Source organism: Anolis carolinensis, chromosome 6, assembly GCF_035594765.1.
Source record: "Anolis carolinensis isolate JA03-04 chromosome 6, rAnoCar3.1.pri, whole genome shotgun sequence".
Classification (NCBI taxonomy): Eukaryota; Metazoa; Chordata; class Lepidosauria; order Squamata; family Dactyloidae; genus Anolis; species Anolis carolinensis.
Genome location: NC_085846.1, coordinates 5,554,229 through 5,574,119, shown reverse-complemented (window position 1 = coordinate 5,574,119; position 19,891 = coordinate 5,554,229). Strand labels below are relative to the sequence as shown.

The window sequence follows — 19,891 nt, the reverse complement described above, 5'->3', positions numbered from 1 at the left end:
AATTAAGCACCAAAACTTCATGTTATACAACAAATTTGACAGAAAAAGTATTTCAATACGCAGTAATGTTATGTTGTAATTACTGTATTTACGAATTTAGCACCAAAATATCACGATATATTGGAAACATTGACTACAAAAATGGCTTGGATTATCCAGAGGCTTGGATAAGCGAGGCTTGGATTAGTGAGACTCTACTGTATATGGTATTATTATTAGTGTTATATTGTATTACATTATAATATTATTATCAATATTATATATATTATATATATTATATATATATATATATACACACACACACATACACACACACAATATATCATATTATAAAACTGAGGGCGGGGGCCAGGTAAATGACCTCGGAGGGCCGCATCCGGCCCCCGGGCCTTAGTTTGGGGACCCCTGATATAATGCATGGCATTTTGCAAAAGTAACGTGATTTCCCTTTGGAGTCCTTGGTGCCAAATGGGTTTGGGTCCCACCCCCTACCCGTGGATACCGAAACCCGCGGATGCTCAGATCCTATAGCAAGCAAACAATATTTATGCATGGCATTTTGCAAAAGTATGAGTGTAGAATAACCTATGCCAGTGGGAAAGGGCTGGCATTTGCCAAGAAGGGAAAGGGAGCAGGGAGTGGGTCTTGGGGGTCCTGGAACAGGGGCAGCAGGCGGTGGGTGCTGGGGCGCGAGGCACAAGGCTTGCGCGCGAAGGGGGCCGAGCGGGGCGAGCGATGATGTCAGAGGGGGAGGCAGCCGAAGCGGCGGCGAGTGGAGCAGCAGGAGCAGCAGAGCGCAGAGCCGCCGCCGAGGCAGGCGAAGCAGGAGCAAGAGCAGGAGGAGCAGGCGCGTCGGCGAGGCTGGGCTGGAGCGCCATCGTGGAGCAGAGGCAGAGGCAGAAGCAGCCCGTGCCAAGCCGGCTGCGAGCATGAATGGCCGGGCAGGAAGGAGCCTCCATCTTGGGCCGCCCCCCGACCAAACCCCACAGGTAGGGACCCCTCCAATCCCTGCCAAAAAAAAGACCCCCAAACCCTCTCCTTGCTTGTTTTGACGCTTTGCTTTTTTGCTGCCCCCTTTTTGCGCGCGGCCTGGGCGCCCCCCTTTGGCTCTGCCCCCCTCCAAACGCCCACCTCCCCCTTCCTTGGGGTCCGCTCTGGGCGCCCCTTTTGTTCCCGACCCCCAAAGATTCGTCCCGGAGGAGGGAGAGGGGGCGAAACAAGGTCCCCCCAGACCGTGCCCAAAGCGCACCGCCCTCTCCTCCTCCTCCTCTTCCTGCTGCTGCTGTTTCTGATGGCAGCCTGGAAATGCAGCTGCGTATTTGGGGCCCAGTGGCCCCCGGAGCCTGGAAAAGCGCCCAAGGTGGAGCCCAAGGGGAGAGTTCGTCACAAGGGGTTCTGAGAGTTCATCACAAGGGGCCCAAGAGTCTGTTTTGTTGTTGTTTCTGTGTTTTGTTTGTGTCTCTCTACATTCCCAGTGTGTGTTTTTGGTGCGCCCTCCTGGAGAGCTCCTTCTTCTTCTGGAAAGCCACGACTGATGATTAATCACTTTTTAAATCATACAGGAGAGTCTCACTTATCCAACATAAGCGGGTCGGCAGAACGTTGGATAAGCATGTTTGTTTTATATGATTTTATTTGTTTTTGTGACTTGCTTTATTGTTGATGGATTTGTTTTTATTGCTGTGTTTTATTTTGTCTGTTTTGCCCCATGTAAGTCGCCCCGAGTCCCCTTGGGGAGATGGGGCGGGGTATAAAAATAAAATTATTATTATTTTTTTATGAGACAGCAAACAAGATAGATATGCTGGATTTCATATCACAAAACCACAAGTCGAACACTTCCCAAGTGTCTAGGACTGTGTGATGTATTTTCGGATGATGCGTGCAGATCCCAGTAGGGTGGCCTTTTGCAGTTGGCAGATCGTGATTTTGTCAATGTCTATTGTTTCCAAATGCCGGCTGAGATCTTTTGGCACGGCACCCAGTGTGCCGATCACCACCGGACCACCTGCACTAGTTTCTGCCAGAGTCTTTGAAGTTCAATCTTGAAAATTATTATTATTATTATTATTATTATTATTATTATTATTGTTTTCGTGTCAGGAGCAACTTGAGTCGCTTCTGGAGTGAGAGAATTGGCCGTCTGCAAGGACGTTGCCCAGGGGACGCCCGGATGTTTTAGATGTTTTTATCATCCTTGTGGGAGGCTCCTCTCATGTCCCCGCATGGAGCTGGAGCTGACAGAGGGAGCTCATCCGCACTCTCCCTGGGTGGGATTCGAACCTGGCAGCTTTCAAGTCAGCAACCCAACCTTCAAGTCACTTAGTCCACTACGCCATCTTATATTATAAGTGAATATGTTGGATAATAAGGAGAAGCCTATTAAACATCAAATTAGGTTATGATTTTACAAATTAAGCACCAAAACATCATGTTAGACAACAAATTTGGCAGAAAAAGTAGTTAAATAGGCAGTAATGCTACATAGTAATTACTATATTTACAAATTTAGCAACAAAATATCACAATGTATTGAAAACATTGACCACAAAAAATGTGTTGGATAACCCAGAACGTTGGCTAAGCGAATGTTGGATAAGTGAGACTCCACTGTAGGTTGAAAACCCATTCCTCCTGTTAATTCCTTAAAAAAAATTGTTTTCAAAAACCAGGACTAGATCCTTGATGACTTTTGTTTTTGTTTTGTTTGTTTGTGTAAATTATCTTCCGGGCAGCCTGCAGTCAAAACACTTTGTGTTGTCGAAGGCTTTCATGGCCAGAATCACTGGGTTGCTGTGAGTTTTCCAGGCTGTCTGGCCATGTTCGAGAAGCATTCTCTCCTGATGTTTCACCCACATCTCTGGCAGGCATCCTCAAAGGTTGTGAGGTTTGTTGGAAACTGGGCAAGCGGGGTTTTGTTTATATACCTGTGGAATGATGTCCAGGGTGGGAGAAAGGACTCTTGTCTGTTGGAGGCAAGTGTGAATGTTGCAATTGGCCATCTTGATTATTATTATTATTATTATTATTAATAATAATAATAATAATAATAATAATAATTTTATTTGTATCCTGCCTCCATCTTCCCCGAAGGGGACTCGGGGCAGCTCTCAGAAATATCAAATACAAAACGGTAACAATATAAAATACATCAGTAAACAAAGACAAGCACAAATTATAATATTTAAACATTGACCAAAAAAAAAAAACACTTACTAAAACATGAAATTAAAAACAGCGAGGTTGTAATAATAGTTAGCTAAAGTGAACATTATAAGTTGCAAATTCAAAAACATAGAAAGTGCCACAGATTCGTTTGATTAGCATTGAATGGCCTTGCAGCTTCCAGGCTGGCTGCTTCCTGCCTGGAGGAATCCTTTGTTGGGAGGTGTTAGCTGGCCCTGATTGTTTCCTGTCTGGAATTCCCTTGTTTTTTGAGTGTTTGAGAGAAGCCACTGAAATGCACAAGAAGCATGTGGACAGTTTCAACAGAAAGGAATAATAATAATAATAATAATAATAATAATAATAATAATAATAAAACTTTGTTTATATACCGCCCTATCTCCTCAAGGGACTCAGGGCAGTTTCCAATACAACAGAAAAGATACAACAAGTTAAAAACATACAGCAATTAGGACATAATACCACACGAACATAAATGCATAAGACATAAAATCAGTTAACAAAGATTTAAAACCTAATGACAAAAACTCCATCAATAAACCCAGGATTCAGCGTTGGAAACCATGAAAATGAGCAAAATCTGGCTACCAGTATTAAGAAACCCTGAAATCATGACAGTAAATAAAGAACAATGCTCAGAAAATAGAGGAATTCCAGACATGAAAGAACCAGGGCCAGCTAACACCTGCCAACAAGGGATTCCCTCAGGCAGGAAGCAGCCAGGACTTGAAGCTGCAAGGCTATTCAATGCTAATTGAATGCCGCCCTGAGTCCCCTGTTGGGTGAGAAGGGCAGGATATAAATATTGTAATAAAATAAAATGTAATAATAATTAAGGCAAATAATTGCAACATTCACACTTTCCTCCAACAGACAAGAGTTCTTTTTATAATAATAATAATAATAATAATAATAATAATAATAATAATAATAATAATGATGATTTTTATTTATATCCTGCTTTTCTCCCTTTTGGGACCCAAAGCGGTTTACAACATATTAAAATCACGTATCAAATTCCCACTCTGGGCATTAATTCACAGGTATATAAACCCCACTTGCATAGTTTTCCAACAGATCTCACAACCTCTGAGGATGCTTGCCATAGATGTGAGCGAAATGTCAGGAGAGAATGCTTCTGGAACGTGGCCAGACAGCCCAGAAAACTTAACACAGAAACAGTTAGTTGTAACAGTGGCTTTTTTAAAAAGGTAAATGAAACAGTTTGTCCAATATTTAAAACTAATAGAAACAGTTTAAAATTTTGTCCTGTGTGGCCCCAGAGGGTCCCAAGGCAGGAAATTGACTATCTCTGGAATGGATGGCCGTAAGTCCAAGAACCGAGAGTTCTGGGTGATATAGTTGTCTGGTTCCTTCTTACCTAGAAGGAATCCCTTTTTAAAATGTCTGTGGACCGAATTGGAGACCTTTTGAGCAGGAGGTTTGGGGGACAGAGCTCGACCCCTCGAGGATCAAAGCCTGGGGTAGAAACCACCCTGGTTTGGCAGAGCCAGGCTTTCTTTTTACGGACAGTGTTTGGATTTATTCCTACGCAGTCCCAAAAAGTAGGGTCACACAGTCCTTCTGGCAGCCTGGGCTGGATCTGGGATTCTCGAGAGTGAGCTGTGCTTTATGGGGAGGCAGAAATGGGAAGGGTCTTGATTTTATGCTTTCAGGGTGGGTTTTGGGATGCGGAAGATCTGCAAGACTGGACTCACTTTATTGGGGGCAAAGTGGGATATTCGGGCCACAAAGGGCTGTCAACCACACCCCCCAGAATGTCTGTTCCCTCAAACCAAAGATAGATCACCTTCCTGCAAACCTTTAGTGGCAACAGTCACCTTTTAAAAAATAGGTTGCATCCTTTTCTCCCCGGATTATTTTGTATCGAAGTCACTCCTTTTACAAAATGTAAACAGAAGACCAAACAGAGTTTTCCTCCCTGAAACTGGAAGAGAAAACAACATGGTTGTAGGACCAGAGACTAAAATGTCAGGGCAGCAGGGACAGGACTATTTTAGGAAGTAGTCCTATATACGTAGGGACAAGAATCTGGATATTTGTGGTTAGAAAAATAATTGGGGTTTCTTGGAAATATGGGAGAAGAGGTCCCCAAAGGAAGATCTGTATATTTTGGGGGGCCAGGTAGGCTTATTTTAATTGCACAAAACGAGGCCACAAGGTAGAAGAAGGGACCTCAGGAGCCTGTGCATGTGAGTGACCTCATTTGATAGAGAGCTACCTTTGTGCATTTCTTTTTCTGTGCCAGTCTTATCCAGGTCTGGGTTGCTGTGAGTTTCCCGGACTGTATGGCCATGTTCCATGTTCCAGAAAACTCACAGCAACCTAATGATTCCGGTCAGGAAAGCCTTCGACAACATATTATCCGTGAATTCAACTCATGTTTTTAATACCTATTTTGTATGCTGACCTTTTATGACTGTTTTTATCAATATTGTTGTTTTTATTGTTGATTGATTTGTTTTATTGCATTGTTCGCTTTTATATTGTTATGTCTGGGCATGGCCCCATGTAATCCGCCCCGAGTCCCTTCGGGGAGATGGGGCGGTGTATAAGAATAAAGTTATTATTATTATTATTATTATTATTACAGTAGAGTCTCACTTATCCAAGCCTCGCTTATCCAAGTTTCTCGATTATCCAAGCCATTTTTGTAGTCAATGTTTTCAATATATCATGATATTTTGGCGTTACCGTGTTTCCCTGAAAATAAGACAGTGTCTTATATTAATTTTTGCTCCCAGAGATGCGCTAGGTCTTATTTTCAGGGGATGTTTTATTTTTCCATGAAGAAGAATTCACATTTATTGTTGAACAAAAAATTTGAACATTTATTATGTACTGTACAGTAGTTATCATCACAAACCAGCATAACCAGACAAACTGTGAATCCTATCAAAAATTTCTTGTTACTACCATTATTTCTATGTACAGCAATCTATGGTATGTACATTTACCGATCCTGCATGCTCTGGTGTTCTGTTCGGTGGGCATGCTTCCAAACAAAAACTTTGCTACGTCTTACTTTTGGGGGAGGCCTTATATTTAGTAATTCAGCAAAACCTCTACTAGGTCTTATTTTCTGGGGATGTCTTATTTTAGGGGAAATAGGGTAAATTTGTAAATACAGTAATTACAACATAACATTACTGTGTACTGAACTGCTTTTTCTGTCAAATTTGTTGTAAAACATGATGTTTTGGTGCTTTATTTGTAAAATCATAACCCAATTTGATGTTTAATAGGCTATTCCTTAATCCCTCCTTATTATCCAAGATATTCGCTTATCCAAGCTTCTGCTGGCCCGTTTAGCTTGGTTAAGTGAGACTCTACTGTATTATTATTATCCAGGTATATATATTTTTTGGGGGGAATTAACATCGTAGGTACCCTTCACGCCAGACAATATGGCCTTGGCGCATTTCAGGAGTTGGTCTTCCATGGGTAATACTTGTGCGTGGCATCTAGATAAACACTCTGCGCAACCCGATTTGCCAGCGTCCCTGTTTGTACATGCTCAGCATCTTATTCTCGCATGCTTTCCAACTCCGGGAGGGAAAAAAGTCTTCGTTAGTGGCGCAGATGCCCTCCTTCCGATAGTTTCCTCCAACCTCTCCTCTGCCGTCCTATCTTCCCTCTCCGTCTCAAGCACTCCCATAAATAGCTATTGCGTCGCTCTCTCTGCGCATAGCCTGTATCCGCACAGGATAAACAGGGCCTTTTGTGATCATTCGCAATTCTCCATCGTCGTCGGTTCCCTGCGTAAGCCAGCATGACCCGCACGCCTCTGCCTCGCATTTCCTCCGCTGTTTTCCCTCTTCTGCGTTCATTCTCTTTGCCTCATCCCACATCTGTCACGGGTGCAGACTTGCCGCCTTGCCAGGCCCGGTGCCTCTCCCACGCAGCAGGCGCAGCCGTCCTCCGAACCACGGTTTGTTGGGATCCATCCTAAGTCATCTCGACAAATCCCCACGGAAGCCGCGCACAGCTCGTTGCACAAGGCCAGCAGCAACTTTTCCTGCGGAAGCCATGTTAGAACGAAACCGGAGCTTCGGAAGAGTTTTGTTCCTGCATCTCAGCCGGTCGTTTCTCCGCAACCAAATACCTGGAAACCTCACACCTTGCACTCCTACCTATAGTGGAAGTGGAACCATTTTAAATGTTTAACTACTAGCTTCAGATTTTTGACAGTAACATTGCAACCATGCCCAGATATTCGGGAGCCATTTTTAGGTGTGCGCCACTCACTTTTCTTGTTTCTCTCTTGCTTGGTCTTGGAGAAGCATTGTTTTGCTACATGTTTGACATGTTTGACCCCGCTCAGAAACGTACTGTTTTCTCGCACTTTATTTTCCCTCCTTTCCATCCAAACCCAAGAGATCTCAGGAAATGTTGGCCCTGTCCTGGCACTTTATTAATAGTCTTGAAATAATAATAACAACAACAACAACAACAACAACAACAACTTTATTCTTATACCCTGCCCCATCTCCCCGAAGGGACTCGGGGCGGCTTACATGGGGCTATGCCCGGACACAACAGCACAAAATCAAAACAAAAACAATAAACAAATCAGCCAACAATAAAACATCAACATGGATAAAAACAGTCATAAAAGGTCAATATACAAAATAATGTTAAAATCATGAGTTTTAAATCATGCACTTTTGACCTGATTGCCCCCATTTTATATATTGATTGTGATGTTCGTTTTTATTACCCTCTCTACTTGTCATCATGGTTGTTTTTTTATTATTTTATGTTTTTAATTTGTTTATTATATCTGAATGTTATGTTGATGTCATTTTTACTTATTTGTTGGTTATATTTATCTTGCTTTGGGCTTGGCCCCATGTTAGCCACCCTGAGTCCCTTCGGGGAGATGGTGGCGGGATAGAAAAATAAAGTATTATTATTATTATTATTATTACTAGATGTGCCCGGCCACGCGTTGCTGTGGCGAAGCATGGTGAGACTGTACTGTATATTGATAATCTTATATTATCTGCTTAGAACTGGATTATATGAGGCCCCTTCTTCATAGCTGTATAAAATGCACACTGAAGTGGATTATATGGCAGTGTGGAGTCAAGATAATCCAGTTCGAAGCAGATAATATAAGATTCTAAATGGGTTATATAGCTGTGTGGAAGGGCCTTGAGTCTACACTGCCATATAATCCAGTGCAAATTAGATAATCTGTGGAAGAGGCCTAAGTGAGGCCTAACCCTGCCTGTCCCCTGGGCTGAGTAGGTTGCTGGAGACAAGTGGGCGGAGCTTAGCCTTCTAACTGGTAGCAATTGGATAAAAAAAGTATTCCTCTCCCTCTAATTAGAACTTTATTTTTCTTTTTGTTGTATCAACCTAGAGCTGTGGATGATGGGTTGTGTTGTCAGATTTCGAGGTTGGGGGGCCTGTAGTTTTGTTGTTTTGTCCGGTGCCCTGATTCCATCAATCTTTTATATATATAGATTAATTAATTAAAGGTAAAGGTAAAGGTTTCCCCTGACATTAAGTCCAGTCATGTCCGACTCTGGGGGTTGGTGCCCATCTCCATTTCTAAGCTGAAGAGCCGGCGTTGTCCATAGACACCTCCAAGGTCATGTGGCCACTGGCCTGACTGCATGGAACACTGTTACCTTCCTGCCGGAGCGGTACCTATTGATCTACTCACATTGGCATGTTTTCGAACTGCTAGGTTAGCAGAAGCAATAGCTGGCGCTCATTCCGCTCCCGGGATTTGAACCTGGGACCTTTCGGTCTGCAAGTTCAGCAGCTCAGTGCTTTAACACACTGAACCACCGGAGGCTCCTATTATTATTACAGAGTCTCACTTATCCAACATTCGCTTATCCAACGTTCTGGATTATCCAACGCATTTTTGTAGTCAATGTTTTCAATACATCATGATATTTTGGTGCTAAATTCGTAAATACAGTAATGACTACATAGCATTACTGCGTATTGAACTACTTTTTCTGCCAAATTTGTTGTCTAACATGATGTTTTGGTGCTTCATTTGTAAAATCATAACCTAATTCGATGTTTAATAGGCTATTCCTTAATGCCTCCTTATTATCCAACATATTCGCTTATCCAACATTCTGCTGGCCCGTTTACGTTGGATGAATGAGACTCTACTGTATTAGTAAAGGTAAAGGTTTCCCCTGACGTTAAGTCTAGTTTGTGTCCGACTCTGGGGGTTGGTGCTCATCTCCATTTCTAAACTGAAGAGCCGGCGCTGTCCATAGACACCTCCAAGGTCATGTGGCTGGCATGACTGCATGGAACGCCGTAATTATTATTATTACTACTACATAAAAGGGGGATGCTTGTCCTCCCTTATATCTCCCCATAGCATCTTCTACTCCACCCGACTTTTTGATGCCGTTTAACTTTGTATATATTCTTTTTCGCTTTGGACACACCAGCGTAATACTTGGGCTCCTTCCTCGCACGGATTCCATTTCCAACCTTCTGGCTGTATTTTTCCCTAACTGTGCCTCGCCCCAAGCAGGCCAGATTTGCTCATGCTTCCTGCGTGTCTCGTCTCTTCTCTTTCTCTTCCCTTACGATCCACCTCGTCTCGTACACGCACACTTTTTTGACATCTTCAGCCGTTTTCCATCTTGTTCGCACCTCTTGCCCTGCCCGATCAGCCCACGTCCTTCGTATTCTCGTTTCTGCCTTTCGACCCAGACTTTTCGGCCTCGCCGTTTCTCTTTGCGTACCCTTCAAACGCCCCTGAAACCTCCCCGACGGCTGCTTTTTTCCTCCTGCTTTTGCGCCGAGACGTGGTTTTACGCGTGCAGACGGATGCGCAGAGCCAGAGGCGGCCAAACGCCGACACCTCTTGAGGTTCTAGCCACGGGATGTGTGTTTATGCGCGATGCAGATAAGATGGGAGAGAGCTTGTGTGTAGTAACAAGCCTCGAATAGCAGCCACCTCTGCATTCGGGCAGCGAGGAAACGCAAGCGCAAGTCGAGACAACAAATTGATTGTGTTGCGGAGAGAGAGGCGTTTTGGGTGCGTAATGCTCTCTGTTATGCACATGCTTAGAAAGAGGGGTGGTGGGCGTTTCATATGCGGCCGTGCAATTTAATGTGGTCATCTGATGAGGCGCTTGTGCAAACTCATGTGTTTCCCTGGGGGTGTGTTTGTCTCCATGGATGGAACGAACGTTGTGGCAGAAGTGAGGCCTAGGATGCATCTACACTCTAGAAATAATGCGGTTTGACACCACTTTAACTGCCATGGCTCCCTGCTATGGAATCCTGGAAGATTTAAAGCAGGGGTCCTCAAACTTTTTAAGCAAAGGGCCGGTCTACAATAATAATAATAATAATAATAATAATAATAATAATAATAAAACTTTATTTATATCCCGCCACCATCTCCCCAATGGGGACTCGGGGCGGCTTACATGGAGCCATGCCCAGACGCCATACAATATAACAAAATAAACAGCAAATCATAACACAATATAACAGTACAAAATCATCGTATATATATTACAACCCAAATCGGAGAAAACAATGAAAACCAGGGCAGGCCACATGAACACTTAATTAAAACTCGGGAGAGAGAGACATAGGGACAAGAGGAAACAGGGAAATAAAATGGTAAAGCAGTCTAAATGATAAAGGATAAAATCCAAGGGGAATAGCCAGAGTAATATATTACATTTACTCCCCAAAGGCACATCGGAAAAGCCATGTTTTTAGATCTTTCTTAAAGGCTAACAAGGTGGGGGCTTGCCTTGTTAGCAGTTCTTCAGACTGTTGAGGGGCCAAATTATCATTTGAAAAAAAAATACAGTAGAGTCTCACTAATCCAAGCCTCGCTTATCCAAACCTCTGGATAATCCAAGCCATTTTTGTAGTCAATGTTTCCAATATATCGTGATATTTTGGGCTAAATTCGTAAATACAGTAATTACAACATAACATTACTGTGTATTGAACTACTTTTTCTGTCAAATTTGTTGTATAACATGAAGTTTTGGTGCTTAATTTGTAAAATCATAACCTAATTTGATGTTTAATAGGCTTTTCCTTGATTTCCTTGATCAGTCCTTATAATCCAAGATATTCGCTTATCCAAGCTTCTGCTGGCCCGTTTAGCTTGGATTAGTGAGACTCTACTGTACAAACAAATTCCTATCCATACTGCACATGTCTTATTTGTAGTGCAAAACAACAACAACAACAATGAGAGAACAATACAATATTTAAAAATGAAAACAATCTTAACCAACATAAACCTATCAGGATTTCAATGGAAAGTATGGGCCTGCTACTGTCCAATGAGATAGTCAAGTTAATTCGGATTGTTGTTTGTTGTTGTTGTTGTGTGCCTTCAAGTCATTTCAGAATTTGGGTGAGCCTAAGTCTAAAATTAATTATTTATTTACTTATTACATTTATTTACTACCCTTCTCACCCCAAAGGGGACTCAGAGCAGCTGTATGTACATACAACATATTATATTATTAGCACAGCACAATATTAGCCATTATACATTACTATATTGAACTATACCACTATACTGTAATACTATATGTAATATATAACATATAATTAATATTATTATATGGTATTATTATTAGTTTAATATTGTATAACATTATAATATTTTATCAATATTATATGTATATACAATATATTATATTATTAAAACTGATATAAAAATATTATATTATAAAACTGAAGGCGGGGGCCAGGTAAATGACCTTGGAGGGCCACATCCGGCCCCCGGACCTTAGTTTGGGGATCCCTGATTTAAAGGATCTTTAGCCTGGGTTGCTGTGAGTTTTCTAGGCTGTATGGCCATGTTGCAGAAGCATTCTCTCCTGATATTTCACCCACATCTATGGCAGGCATCCCCAGAGGTTGTGAGGTCTGTTTGGAAACTAGGCAAGTGGGGTTTAGCCTTCTCTCCAAATCATCAAAATATGTCTCCCAGATTTTATTGTATTCACCTGTGGCAGTTAAAGTGGTGTCCAACTGCATTCATTTTACAGTGTAGACGTGTTCTTAGTTGACAGATTCAACAGGTGATGTGAAAGCAAAGTTGGATAAACATCTCTCTCGTCTCCTGGAATATATTTATTTATTATTTACAGTATTTATATTCCGCCCTTCTCACCCCAAAGAGGACTCAGGGCGGATCATGTTACACATATAAGGCAAACATTCAGTGCCTTAACATAGAACAAAGACAGAGACAAACGTAGACTCCGAGCTGTCCTCAAACTCATGACCTCTTGGTCAGAGTGATTTGTTGCAGCTGGCTGCTCACCAGCCTGCGCCACAGCCCGGACCTCTATTTAAGCCTCTAAGTCAGCGTTTCTCAACCCGGGGGTCGGGACCCCTGGGGGGGGGGGTCGCCAGAGGGTTTCAGAGGGGTCACCAAAGACCATCAGAAAACACATATTTCTGATGGTCTTAGAAACCCAAATCCCTCCAGTATTTTCTATTGGTCATGGGGGTTCTATGTGGGAAGTTAGGCCCAATTATATTATTGGTGGCGTTCAAGGGGCTCTTTGATTGTAGATGAACTATAAATCCCAGCAACTACAACTCCCAAATGTCAAGGTCTGTTTCCCACAAACTTCATCAGTGTTCACATTTGGGCATATTGAGTATTTGTGCCCAGTTTGGTACAGATCCATCATTGTTTGGAGTCCACAATGTTCTCTGGATGTAGGTGAACTAGAACTCCCAAACTCAAGGTCAAGGCCCACTATACCCTTCCAGTATTTTCTGTTGGTCATGGGAGTTTTGTGAGCCAAGTTTGATTCAATTCCATCCTTGGTAGAGTTCAGAATGCACGTTGATTGTAGGTGAACTATAAATCCCAGCAACTACAACTCCCAAATGTCAAGGTCTATTTTCCCTAAACTCCACCAGCGTTCCGATTTGGGCATATTGAGTGTTTGTGCTGAGTTTGGTACAGATCCATCATTGTTTGGAGTCCACAATGTTCTCTGGATGTAGGTGAACTAGAACTCCCAAACTCAAGGTCAAGGCCCACTATACCTTTCCAATATTTCTTGTTGGTCAATGGAGTTTTGTGAGCCAAGTTTGATTCAATTCCATCCTTGGTAGAGTTCAGAATGCACTTTGATTGTAGGTGAACTATAAATTCCAGCAACTATAACTACCAAATGGCAAAATCAACCCCCCAACCTCACCAGTATTCAATTATGGGCGTATTGGGTATTTGTGCCAAATTTCATCCAGTGAATGAACATACATCTACTTGGACTACTTGAAGCTTCTGAACAGTCTTCAAAGGCAGCCCCACGTAGAGTGCGTTGCAGTAGTCTATTCGAGATGTAACGAGAGTGTAGACTACTGTTGCCAAGTCTGACTTCCCAAGTTTTAATTGTGCGAAAGCTCCCCTGGCCACCGCCGAAACCTGGGGTTCCCGACTCAACAATATTATCATTATTACTGATTTATTTTTACCCTGCTTTTCTCTCTCTCTGATTGAGCAGGTACACCTCACTTAGCAAAGCACCGGTAGATGTGTTCCAGGGCACGATTTGTGCGCCAGAGGCAGAAATAACATGAAAAGACAAGGGCTAGGTTCCTACATCAACAAAGGAAGGAGAGCCGTTGGACATGTCTCCGCCAACTGTTTATTCAGAACTAACAATAGCGCACATGAAATGAAACAACCAGGTCTGTAACGCTTTGCATAAGGAGGGGAAAAAACATTTTAGAGGCGACTTGGAAGTCTCCCGAAATGCACCCAGGGAACATTTTGTATTTCTTTCGTAATTTCAATGTAGTTCTAGTAGTTTCCTGAACGTGTTGGTGAGGTAGCCGCTTTGAGTCTCATTTCGGAGAGGAAAATGAGGTACAAATAAATATAATCATGGCTTGCTGTGTGGTTTTCCAGACTCTATGGCCATGTTCCATAAGCATTCTCTCCTGACATTTCGCCCACACCTATGGCAGGGATCCTTGGAGGTTGTGAGGCCTGTTGGAAACTAGGCAAGTGGGGTTTATATATTTGTGGAATGATGTCCAGGATGGGAGAAAACTCTGTTGGAGGCAAGTGCAAATGTTGCAACTGGACAGCTGGATTAGCATTGAATAGCCTTGCAGCGTCAAAGCCTGGCTGCTTCCTGCCTGGGGGAATCCTGTGTTTGTAGGTATTAGCTGGCCCTGAGCACAACACTCAGTAAACAGGGGAATTCCAGACAGGAAACAATCAGGGCCAGCTAACACCTCCCAACAAAGGATCCCCCTCAGGCGGGAAACAGCCAGGCTGTGAAGCTGCAAGGCTACTCAATGCTAATTAAGTTGCCCAGTTGCAACATTCACACTTGCCTCAAGCAGACAAGAATTCTGTTTCCCACCCTGGACACTATTCCACAGATATATATACAGTAGAGTTTCACTTATCCAAGCTAAACTGGCCGGCAGAATGCTGGATAAGTGAATATATTGGATAATAAGGAGGGATTAAGGAAAAGCCTATTAAACATCAAATTAGGTTATGATTTTACAAATTAAGCACCAAAACTTCATGTTATACAACAAATTTGACAGAAAAAGCAGTTTAATATGCAGTAATGCTATGTAGTAATTACTGTATTTACAAATTTAGCACCAAAATATCACAATATATTGAAAACATTGACTACAAAAATGGCTTGGATTAACGAGAGGCTTGGATAAGTGAGACTCTACTGTATATATAAACTTCACTTGCCTCGTTTCCAACAGACCTCACAACCTCTGAGAATGCCTGCCATAGATGTGGGCGAAACATCAGGAGGGAATGCTTTTGGAACTTGGCCATACAACCTAGCGATTCCGGCCATGAAATCCTTCAGCCATAATAATAATAATAATAATAATAATAATAATAATAATAATAATAATAATAGTAATAATACGATCTTTCCACTGCAAAAGGCCACCTGACTGGGATCTACGCACATCATCCAAAAATACATCACAGAGTCCTAGACACTTGGGAAGTGTTTGACTTGTGATTTTGTGATACGAAATCCAGCATATCTATCTTGTTTGCTGTGTCATACAACGCCATTGTGTCAATAATAATAATAATAAGTCTTATTTGTGCTGTGCTTTTCTCTGCTCTAAGCGATTCCGGAGGCCACTGCTCCTGAGTTTGTCCATTGTAGGCAATCAGATGCAGCGGCAATAACGTCGGTTCGTGTTGAATCCCGTCCTTTTACTTATTGCGCTGCTTGTTGCAGACACGTTGCTCCGTCTCCGCACCGAAAGTCTGTGTTTCTCCATCTCTCCTTCGCCCTTCTCCCGATGGAATTAAAAAACCCATTAATCCAGGGAAGCGGCAGAGACATAAAAAGACTTTGTTAAAAAAAAGGAACGGCTTTGCGAACCGAGGTTTTCCTGTGCCGATGCAAAACCTACGTTTTTAAAAAATGCACTCTGCATTAACTTCTGGAATATGGCTGAAGGCAAGCCCAAGACTTGAGGCATGGAGGGAGACAACAGTTAGATATAGATAGATAGATATTTAGGCATGTAGGTGCATAGCTTTGACGTAATCCACACACTTAGACCTTGCAATTTTCACATCGTCTGGTTCGCAGACTCGATGAATTGCCAGTGTTGGGCAATGCGGTAAAGGTAGAGGAACAACGTCCCGTCATTGCGAAATAACGACAACGTGTTTTCAAGAAAGGCTTCTTAATTGTTCTGCGTTACGGCTCCTACCATTCCTATCTTCTTATTTTGGCACTCAAAAAAGATATATCCATGCATTGGAGATATTAGACATGTCCAAAAAATGGTTTTGAATCGTATATCGGAATTATTTCAGATTGTTCTCGCTTTTTGATACGCATTCCGAGACATTGTCTCACAGCGCAACCAGCAATGTAATTCGAACCATTGTTGGCCCATTCTCTAATTGTCTCTTAATATTTCATTAATTCCCCCCCCCCCCAATTTTTTAAAAAAATATGTTTTAAAAAATATTTTTTTAAAATAATTTGTTTCTGTAACCTACCTTGAATGGGAGCTTAGCGCAGCGTAATATGGCTACCGCTCCCCGGCCAATCAGAAGCTTCCATGATGGACGCAAAGGTGGGGGTTAACGTCCTCTGCATCCACATGGAAGATTGCCATACAAGCCCAGTGTGTAGCGATTGCGCATGCGCGTCTGCCATTTTAGAAACATTTAGAATCATTACGAATTTTCGGAAATATCTGATATTTTTGGGTGGAAAAAATCGGAAATACTTTCTATATCGAAGCGCCAGCACCCCCTACTTTAGAAACGAGAATTGAAACATTTTTTTCATCGATCGGACATGCCTAGGAGATATCTGTCTGTCCTCTCTCTGCTTCTGATTATATTCAGTGTCCATTACAATCTCCTTATCCGTGGATTCAGTATCCGTCGTTTCACACTCACAAAAATAATTCTAGATCCAATGTGTTGTTGAAAGCTTTCATGGCAAGAATCAATGGGTTGCTGTGAGTTTTCCGGGCTGTATGGCTATGCTCCAGAAGCATTCTCTCCTGTTGTTTCGCCCACATCTATGGCAGGCATCCTCAAAGTTTGTGAGGTCTGTTGGAAACTGGGCAAGCAGGGTTTGTTTATATCTGTGGAATGATGTCCAGGGTAGGAGAAAGAACTCTTGTCTGTGTGAATTTTGCAATTGGACACCTTGATTAGCATTGAATAGCCTTGCGGCTTCAAAGCCTGGCTGATTCCTGCCTGGGGAGGGAATTGATTCATGCAGTTTGATACCGCTTCAACTTTGTGGCTCAGTGCGGTGGAATCCTGGGGAAGGCTTACGAAACTGCCATTCCCAAGATTCCGTAGTTCAAGTGGTATCGAACTGCATTAATTTCATAGTGTAGATGCCTCCTCAGTTGCCTGCATTACAATCCCTTTCTACCAGCAAGAAGAACTAACTATTTAAATAGGCATTCAGCTTTTAACTTGTTGGGGCAGATGGATTTTGTAATTGGGTTTGCTGGGGAGTTTTTGTTTTGTTTTACTCTGCTTTGAATATGCGATTGCGTTTTCAGTTGTGTGTTCAGGAGTTTCCATTACTAACAATGGCTCCATCGACTGCCATATAATGGAATTTCATAATGCGGTTGAACTGCATTATTATGAGTCCACACCGGCACGTAATGCAGTTCAGTACCATTAAACTGCATTATATGGCCGACTAGATTGGGCCTGACTCATTGTTGAATTTATATTTTTACTCGTCTTGGGTCCTGCATGGGAATAAAAGGAAAATACGCCCCATAGCAATGACTGGGATTGATGTGGAGTCAGCTGTGCCGAAAAGACTCTGCGAGTTTTATGACGGACACGAGGTTTGAATTAAGGACTTGTTGAACGAGGTCCAGTCCCTTTGCTTTTGCCTTGAACCGTTGTTGATCCGTTCTGTCCGTTTTATAATTTCTCGCAACGTCCGCAGGGGTGGAGCGGGGCAAAATAAGGACATTGCTTTTCCCAATAATGATAATAATAATTTTTTCTATGCCTCCCGTCCCCAAATCCCTACCATTGCAGTAACTTAAAACTAGTGTTTAGAGATGTTTTGGGCATCCAAAGGGGAAAAAAGGCAGGCCCAGTGGTCAAGGGAATGCAGACACAGCAGATAAGAAGAGTTCGCATTGTGATTTTAGTATTTCTCTGCAATGCTGGGAATTTGGGGAAAGAAAATTCTTATTCGGCCAAGGCTCTCGTTTTGAATTTTTTCCGAAGCTTTCTTGTGGGCTTCTACTTTCCTGTTTTTCTATGCCGCTTTTAAAATGTCCCAGTTTCCCTCTCTTCCTCCTGCCTTTGCCTTTGTGTCCTTGCTGCAAGTTGAGTTCAAAAGTAGTTTGCACAAGTTGATTCAGTTGAGGCTTCCAAGGCTGAGAGTATGTGACTTGGCCAAGGGTTTCCAAGACCAAGTGGGGATTTGAACCCTAGTCTCCAAAATCATCATCCAATGTCAGGCAGCTATGCATATTTAATGTTTGCATATTTGCATATTTAAAATTTATGATAATGTTTTTATGTTGAGCTGCTTTGATTCTCCTTTGGGAAAGATAAAGCGGAGTATAAATAATTATATATAGTAATAATGATGATGATGATGATGCCACACTGGCTACTATATATATACTATATATATACTATATACTACTGTATATACTCGAGTATAAGCCAACCCGAATATAAGCCGAGGCACCTAATTTTACCACAAAAAAACCTGGGAAAACATTGACTCCAGTATAAGCCGAGGGTGGTCAATTTCAGAAATAAAAATAGATACCAATAAAATTACATTAATTCAGGCATCAGTAGGTTAAATGTTTTTGAATATTTACATAAAGCTCAAATTTAAGATAAGACTGTCCAGCTCTGATCAAATCATTATTCTCATCTTCTCCAATGTAAATGTTCTTATGTATCCTTTTAATAATAATAAAAAAATAATACAAGTAATAATAAATAGAGTACAATAATAAATGCAATAATAATAATAAGATCAGAGTGAAATAATAAATGTATTATTATTAATAATAAAAATAGAGTAAAATAAATTTAATAGTAGCAACAATAATAGAGAAAAATAATAAATGTAATAATACCAATAATAATAGAGAAAAATAATAAATGTACCATATATTCTTGAGTATAAGCTGACCCAAATATAAGCCAACCAGGACCCTCACCTGAAAAAGGGCTGAAAAACTAGGCTTATACTCGAGTATATATAATAATAATAATAATAATAATAATAATAATAATAATAATAATAATAATAATGATAAGTTGTGTTGTTGTTGTTGTTGTTGTTGTTGAAGGCTTTCAGGACCAAATCATTGGGCTGCTGTGAGTTTTCCAGGCTGTATGGCCATGTTCTAGAAACATTCTCTCCTGACGTTTTGCCCACATCTATGGCACACATCCTCACAACCTCTGAGGATGCCTGCCATAGATGTGGGCGAAACATCAGGAGAGAATGCTTCTGGAGCATGGCCATACAGCCCGGAAAACTCACAGCAACCCAATAATAATTATAATAATATTATAATAATAACACTAATAACAAGAACAGTAATAATAATATATCCTACATATACTATTGATAATCCCAAAATCCAGATTTTGGGATATTCTTAGCCAGGTGCACACTGAATCTTAATATTGGAAAACACCCCAAAGGCCATCCAGTCCAACTCCCTAAGATAGATCGAGAGACATAGATGGAGAGATCATGGAATCATAAAACCCAAGAGTTGGAAGAGACCCCAAGGCCCATCCAGTCCAACCCCCTGCTGTGTGGGAATATACACTCAAAACACTCCCTACAGATGGCCATCCAGCCTTTGCTGAAAAACCTCCAGAGAAGGAGACTCTACCAGACCCCCGGGAAGCAAATCCTCCCGTCAAACAGCTCTTATCATCAGGAAATTTTTCCTAATGGGATCACTTTTCCTGCAACGTGAATCCATTACTAGCCTTCCGAGCAGCAGGAAAACATCTGGCTCCACCTGCATAGGGCATCCCATCAAATATTTAGACGTGGCTATTGTGTCCCCTCTCCGCCTTCCCTTCCTCCAAGCGCCATACTTTGTGGTAATGTTTTCCCCAGACTTGGGAGATGAAGCACCACTTTTACTTTCTCAACGCATCCATCCATCGCAATGG

General features: G+C 41.8%; 1 protein-coding gene across 1 annotated transcript in view; it reads left to right on the top strand.

Moving 5' to 3' along the window:
• The first annotated feature begins 782 nt into the window (after window positions 1-782).
• The window catches only part of zbtb4 (zinc finger and BTB domain containing 4), a 60,648-nt gene continuing 41,539 nt past the window's right edge, over window positions 783-19,891 (top strand). Inside the window, exon 1 of the mRNA XM_008122216.3 lies at window positions 783-989. The gene's annotated coding sequence lies outside the window, so the exon portion shown is untranslated. The remainder of the gene's footprint in view (window positions 990-19,891) is intronic.